General features: G+C 38.2%; 1 long non-coding RNA gene across 1 annotated transcript; it reads left to right on the top strand.

Moving 5' to 3' along the window:
* The first annotated feature begins 5,535 nt into the window (after nucleotides 1-5,535).
* On the top strand, nucleotides 5,536-6,904 carry LOC119786019. The gene is made up of 2 exons (XR_005281132.1): nucleotides 5,536-5,872; nucleotides 6,361-6,904. It is a non-coding gene; the product is annotated as an uncharacterized LOC119786019 (long non-coding RNA).
* Nucleotides 6,905-7,337: the final 433 nt, after the last annotated feature.

The following is a 7,337-nucleotide window of genomic DNA, read 5'->3' as shown; positions in this document are numbered from 1 at the left end:
TTCTTTCATCTTCCTGTTCTCCCCAGACAGCTGTGACATTCCTTCGGTGAGTTTTTTTACATCCTCATTCAGCACTTTATTATCAGTAGTAAGTGAAACTAGCTGAGCTTCACTGAATTCATGGGATTGCTTCATAGCCTGTAATTCTTTATGGAGAATTTCTACCAGGGCAAGGCGGGCATCAAAGCTGGTGAGCTTTTTGTCAATGGCATCCAGAATGTCCTTGTAGTTTCTTCTGGAGAGATAGTTGAGTTGCTCCTGGCGGAACACTCAGAATGAGAGAGTTAGGAGGTATTTGTGGCTTCGGGTGTGGCTCTGTTGGCCTATAATTTCTGTGTTTTACCCAACATGATGTTGTCAAAGCACTTGTCCACATAAGTTCTCATGCTCAAAAAAGTTTCCTTGAACAGTTTGAGTAGAAAATAGGAGAAAATTAAGCTGATAGTTTAATTGCTAAGTGTTTATAAATCTGGTTTAAATTCCTTGATTTGTTTTACCTGAATAAGACCCTTTGTTTACTACCAGTCTGCCACTTGACTCACACACAGCTCCCACAATATCTGTCAGCAACTCATCCAGTACTGTACATTGTCTTGATGGCCGCCTTGATGACAATCTTTTCCTAAAAACCTGAGCTTTCTCTTGTAACAAGAGGATCTATCCATTAACACGAAGGACTACATATTTTTAACAATATGCTGATTAAAAAAAATAAATAATCAGATTTTAACTATTTGTTGTTCCAGCTGTATTAAATACTGACTGAATATGTTGTCAGAACCCTTGTTTCCTTCTTCCCCTTGGAGGACTGCAGGTGGGCATGGCTGTCAGACGTACCTGAGATCTATCTGCCCATCATTCTATTGGGGATTTAAGGAGCTGGAGTAATCTCTTCATCACCTGAAGGTCCCATACTACGGTACCACTCTAGCCAACGTTAGCCTCTAAGAGAAAGCAGTGTGGTTTCCCAATGTTACTGGTCAAGTTACTTACCTCTCGTTTCTTTGGATTGATCTCTCATAATCAAGCTCTCTTGTTGCATCCTGCACTACCTGTTCCTGTCTCTGCAGCCCCAGTTCGCTCCCCTCAGGGCTGCTCATGCTGATTTCTGCATCATCTTCCCCTTCTTCTTAATATTTTTTTAGTAGTTAAACATGTAGCCTAAATGTCACTACTCTAAAACTATACACCAGAATTTACATTTAATAGATAACTTAATTCAGAAGATGGATCATATTGTAGATCTCCTGCCATGTACATGTCCCATTATCGAGGCTCTAGCAATGTTGACAGAGCGCTCTGCTCCTCACATGAGTTATTGAAATTCATTCAATACCTTCTACAAAAAACCCTGTTGGCGATGACAGCTTCAAGATGCCACCTGTATAGAGACATTAGCTGGATGTATTTCTCAGGTGTAATTTTGGCCCATTCTTCCACACACTCTTCAAGTATTGAAGGTTTCATGGGCCTCCTCTATGAACTCTCTGGCTGGGCCATTCTCAACTTTATTTTCTTTTTACTGAAACCGCCTGAGAGTTTTATTGGCTCTGCATTTGGGGTCATGTTTTGCTGAAATGTCCAATCTCGTTTCATCTTCATCATCCTGGTTGATGGCAGCAGATTTTTATCAAAGAATGTTTCTGTTCGTTTGTCCATTCATCTTTTCTTCAATTATTTTAAGTTTGCCAGTACCATATGGTGGAAAACAGCCCCATGTCATGATGTTCCCATCTCCAAACTTCACTGTTGTTATGGTGTTTTTTTGGGGTGATGTGCAGTTTGCCAAATGACTTCCAAACATGATGTGTATTATGGCATCCAAAGAGTTCAATGTTGGTCTCATCTGATCCTGCTATATTCTGCCAATATTTCACATGTTTGTCTTAAAGCTGTGCAGCAAACTTAAACAAGCTTCAACATCTTTTTTCTTCAGCAATGGACTCTTGGGACTAAACATGCATACAGTCCATGGTGGTTGAAAGCATTACTTTTAGTTTTTTTTTTTTTTTTTTTTTTTTACAATTGTACCTGCTAGTATTCTTTGGCTCTTGGACAATTCTTCAGAAAGTTTTATTTACTCTACTGTCAGAAATCTTGCAAGGAGCACCTGATCGTGGTCGGTTTATGGTGAAATGATATTTATTCCACTTCCAGATATTGGCCCAACAGTGCTCGGTGGAACGTTAAGAGGTTTAGAAATCCTTATGTACCAAATGCCATAATCAAGGTTGCAAAGATTTTGAGAAAGCACTTTACGTTTACCCAGCACAAGATGTTTCCTGTGTTATACCACAAACACCTTTTTATAGGCTACCATTCTGTTATTTAAATCCTTACTGGTGATTGCTAAAGACCCCTACTTTCAAGTGTGAGACTTAATACCTTTATCAAGATAAAAGAAAGCACAAATAGATGTAAATAGTCAAAAGCCATTCAGCAGGGATTCATACCAATTCATTTGACAACATTATTTTTTTTTGTTTTCTAACATGACAAATATTTATGGAGAACTTCAACCTGCATGTCTGTTTTAAAAAATGTTAATTGATGTGACTGACTGATTAATCTGTCGATATTTCAATCCATGTACTTTATTTCCAATCTCAAAATAGTTTTCTAATAAATAAAAATCAAGGCTTCAGAACAACAACAGTAGCAATAACAGCTTTAGGAAAAACAATAAAGTAAATTATACAGCATGTGCCTTTAGATGAAATCATGTCTATCATTTTTGGTTGTAAATATTGTATAGACATTTTTTGGCTTCACCCAAATTACAGTCATATGAAAAAGTTTGGGCATCCCTATTAATTTTACTTTTTTATTTCTTAATATTTGGGTTTTTGCAACAGCTATTTCAGTTTGATATATATAATAACTGATAGACACAGTAATATTTCATATTGGGTACCCTAATCATTTTATTGATTTTAATAACCTTTACTACTTTTCACTGACTTATAGAATTTTGTTCTTTCATCTGCGGAATATTGCAAAAAAATTGAAATATCCTTTCCGGGGGGATGCTAAGAAATTAGTCCATGCATTTGTTACTTCAAGGCTGGACTATTGAATTCTTTACTATCAGGAAGTCCACAAACTGTAGTTAAAAACCTTCAGCTGATCCAAGAAGCTGCAGCCAGAGTTCTGATGAAAATTAAAAAAAGAGATCATATCTCTCCTATCCTAGCTTCTACACTGGCTTCCTGTTAGATCAAGAATATAATTTAAAATCCTCCTTATCACATATAAAGCCTTAAATGGCCAAACTCCATCTTATATCAGAGATATGATGTGTCCCTTATGTCCCTGACAGAGAACTTTGCTCTCAGTCTGCATGTGTACTAGTGGTTCCTAGAACTTCTAAAAGTAGAATGGGAGGCAGATCTTTTAGTTAGCAGGCTCCTCTCCTGTGGAACCAACTACCAGTTTTAGTCCGTGAGGCAGACACCCTGTCTACTTTTAAGGGTAGGCTTAAAACTTTCTTTTTTGTTAAAGTTTATAGATAGAGTGGCTCAGGTTATCCTGAGCTATCTCTATAGATATGCTGCTATAGGCTTATACTTCTGGAGGACATAGGGACCTCTACTCATCTTTTTTCTTCATTCCTTCTCTATTCTCCCACTCTGCAGAATCTGTTAGTTGAATCTCTAACGTTGTGCTCTCCATGCTTTTCCTGATAGTAGCTCTACCTCGTCTGTTCCTGTTTGGCTGTGACACCATCCTGGATAGAAATATGAGCTGTGCTGCTTCCATCAAAACCTTTGTTTATAGATGTTTGTGCTCTGCCTGTTTTTCCAGTGAATTCCTGTTTCTTTGACTATGACTGGCTGGAAGTGCTCTGTTCATCCTCTGACATTTGAGTTGACTCAGAGCTTGTTTGCCTGGCTTTGTGTTTCCTGGACGGGGCCGCCCTTTACAGTTGCTTTTTGTATCTCTGCTTCTGTCTCCTTGAACCCCAGATGGCCGCTCACACTGAGCCTTGTTCTGCTGGAGCTTTCTTCCTGTTAAAAGGGAGTTTTTCCTCTCCACTGTCTTTATAAGCATGCTTTTGCAAGGGATTGCGTTAGAGTCAATGCAATCAACAGATTTTCCTTAGAAAACTTTTAATCAATTTGACTGTATGATCTGGTGAACTATAAAATGCCTTGAGAAGACGTGCTGTGAATTGGCGCTATATAAATAAACTGAATTGACATTTTCAAGAAATGTTTGTTAACTGAATAGTTCTAATTACCTTAACCAACACTGAGGCCAAGCAACTAAACCAGAAAGCTCTCAGGGCTGAGAATGAATATTTTCAAACCAGACCAGGCAATGGGAAAACAGTCATCAGAGGGCTTAACATCAGTTGAGCGCTAGTAAATAGTTGGCAGAATAATGATGTTAAATAACTCTCCTTTTCCCTCCATCATGTACAAATATTATCAACCTGCAGCAGAGTCGTCTCTACAGCAACAACAGTTTCATTTGAGGTATTTGCTTATGTTTATCTTTCTTAATATTGTGTTAACACTGTTAGGGTTGTTAAGTTTCCCCAACTTTAACCTATAAAGAATGAAACAAAGACAGTGTAAGATTTGTCCTGACCGTGCTTTGCAAAAGGAAGATATACAGAGCTTTAGGATTACTCTGTGCATCTTCGTCTTGCTTTACGCTTGCAGGCTTATTTATTGAATAGTCAACACATTGCAACAGCAGCCGTTAGTTTCGATTACGCAATCTCTTAGACATAGCAAGAACTTTTAAGATAGGGAACATGTCTGGTTTCAGTAAACGCTTTTAAAAAAGGTGTTGGGGGTCATGAACTTTTACCTTCTGTGTTTCTTAAATGAAAAACAGGAAAGCATTCTTGCAAAACATTTGACCGTCTTATGACCTGCATACACTATTTCCACAGATGACAGTATCATAGAAAAAAAAATGATTAAAAGCAATATAAAAGATATAAATGAATAAAATGATAAAAACAACAGAAATCATAAAACAACAGAAATCATAATAACATAACTTATTAGTCACTTATTTTGCACTGTCATTATAGAATCATACACTTTCTCTCTAAATCACAGAATTTTTACAAATGAGGGTTTCAATTTCTCAAGGGCTTTTTTTCTCTTATTACTAATGGTAGTCCCTTTTTTTCCCTTATTAGGAATGGAACTAAGGATGAAGAACTTATCCTTTTTGGTATTTTACTAAAGGGAATTTACATTAGATTACTTTTGCATTACATTTTATGGAGCCTAGGCGGAAGTTCAACTGAAGAAACTCATTGCTCTCCTTCATCCACCTGCGACATTTCCAATCACCTTTGAACCACACCTCCACGAAAGCCAATTGGCATTCAAAGTTCATCTTAAAAGGCCTCCGATCCACCACTTGTCTGCTCCTGTGCGCAGGCGGTGGTTGCGTTGTGTGACTTTATTCAGATGACCGCGTTTCAACTCACCTCCAGCCCCTCGTCCACCATCGTAGCTAAAGCTTCAACAGACATTCCTCCCAGACTCTTACTGCATTCCCTCACTGCGTCTCAATTCGCAGGCTGCGTACTTGGTAGGACGCATTTTGAGGCCGGTGACGTCACAACGCTGCGCGGAGGCCGTCCCATTTGGCAAAAATTCTGAGGACGCTTAAAATGCAGCCTCAAAATGCGTCCTCCTTTTCCCCGAATTCTGAGGATGCATCGCTACCATCCTTAGTGGCCTCGCCTCCCACTAGATTTCCCGAGGTGCTTTGCGCGCTTCTTTTTTTTTTTTTTAAGTAGTTGAAGAAGAAGAAGAAGAAGAAAGTCGTATTTTCTTCAAGTTACGGACAACCGAAAGCAGCAGCAGCAGCACCGACAGTAGTGCGGAGAACACCTTTAAATGTAAGTAGTTTGTTTTTTTTTTGTTTTTTTTTTATGAACATCTATTAAAATACATGACGGTAACGGAGCCACCGGGATGTGTAGGACCAGCTAAAGCTTAAAGCTAACCTGTTGATACGTGATGTTCATCAACAATTAAAAGCCTTCATACAAATGTCACTATTTTTTATTTTAACCTACATCTTACTGTACTGATAGCCGTATCCCTCACTAATCAGATCTATTTATTCTCATACAGTTTATAACAAAGTATTAGAGCTGTTAAAGCTTAATGCAGCTGAAGAAATAACATTAGTCCAGCTGTACTGGGCTGTTAATACTGCAAACGTTTTGTTTTAATACTGAATAACGTATAGTTTATTTACAGTACAGTATAATAAGGTTTAAAGTATAATTCACTTGAAGAACAATACCAGTGTAATTATACAGAACAGTTATTTTGCCTGTTGACTTAACAGAAATATGCTTTACATGTCATTTTGTTCCAGGGAGCAGACAGAGGAGTGGATAAAATGACCACCTTATCATCGGGGCCAAAAATACTGCTGCAGGCGGATGGAGCGAAGGGTTGAGGCAGAATTCCATCTACATGTTGCATTTCTATGTAAAAGTCACACAAGTTAAAAGAAGTCCTGTTCAAACACCAACGTACAAATATAATCTTTTGATCACAACAAATGATGCCCAGATGCCACTCTTTGTAAATCTCATATTTGTGATAGAAGTGATCCTTGTGTGGGAAAACTTAAAAAAAATACAAAGTATGTTCAGATTTGGATAATGTAATGAAACACACACACACCTATATATATATATATATATATATATATATAGGTGTGTGTGTGTAGGGAAATTACATCTTTCATTTATTATATTCATGTTAATTTCCACTTTGAGTAAGCTTAAAAAAGTAATCTCCAGGTTACCATTCCAAAGTCTTTTTCTGTAGAATTTCATCAATCCATCCAAATCATGAAACATTCCTTTTTTCTAGCTTTAAAGAAACACTATAGAAAATAGCATCTGTTGATACAAATTGTTTTCCTCTACTATAGGAATGCAAAGATCCAGGGACAGAGCAAGGGGTCAGTGGGAATCCTACTGCTGCCACCTGGCCCTGGTTTGTCCTCATGGAGGAGGTATTAGGACAGAGGCCCTCTGTTGCCCCACCTGTCCTAATTGCCTCCATCCCTGAGGACACAGCAGGGCTAGATGCTGCAGAGGCTGAGCAGCATCAGGGTGAAGATGAGGAAGAGAATGAGGATGAGAGAGGAGGGAAAGGAGGAAGAGAAGAAGGAGTGACGAGTTGGTGGATTTAATCAGGGAGGATATCAGATGGCAGAGGGAGGCGGGATAGGATGGACAGATTATTTCATTTATTGGAGAGGATGGTGGACAGATGTTATTATTTTTTTGGTGTTTTTTTTAACAAGTTGAAGTTCTGTGTTGCTGTTATGTTTAAATT

The sequence above is a fragment of the Cyprinodon tularosa genome, unplaced genomic scaffold, assembly GCF_016077235.1.
Source record: "Cyprinodon tularosa strain WSP-4 unplaced genomic scaffold, ASM1607723v1 ctg262, whole genome shotgun sequence".
Taxonomy (NCBI): domain Eukaryota; kingdom Metazoa; phylum Chordata; class Actinopteri; order Cyprinodontiformes; family Cyprinodontidae; genus Cyprinodon; species Cyprinodon tularosa.
Note: the sequence above shows the minus strand (reverse complement) of the source record. Positions and strands in the feature narration are given on the sequence as shown.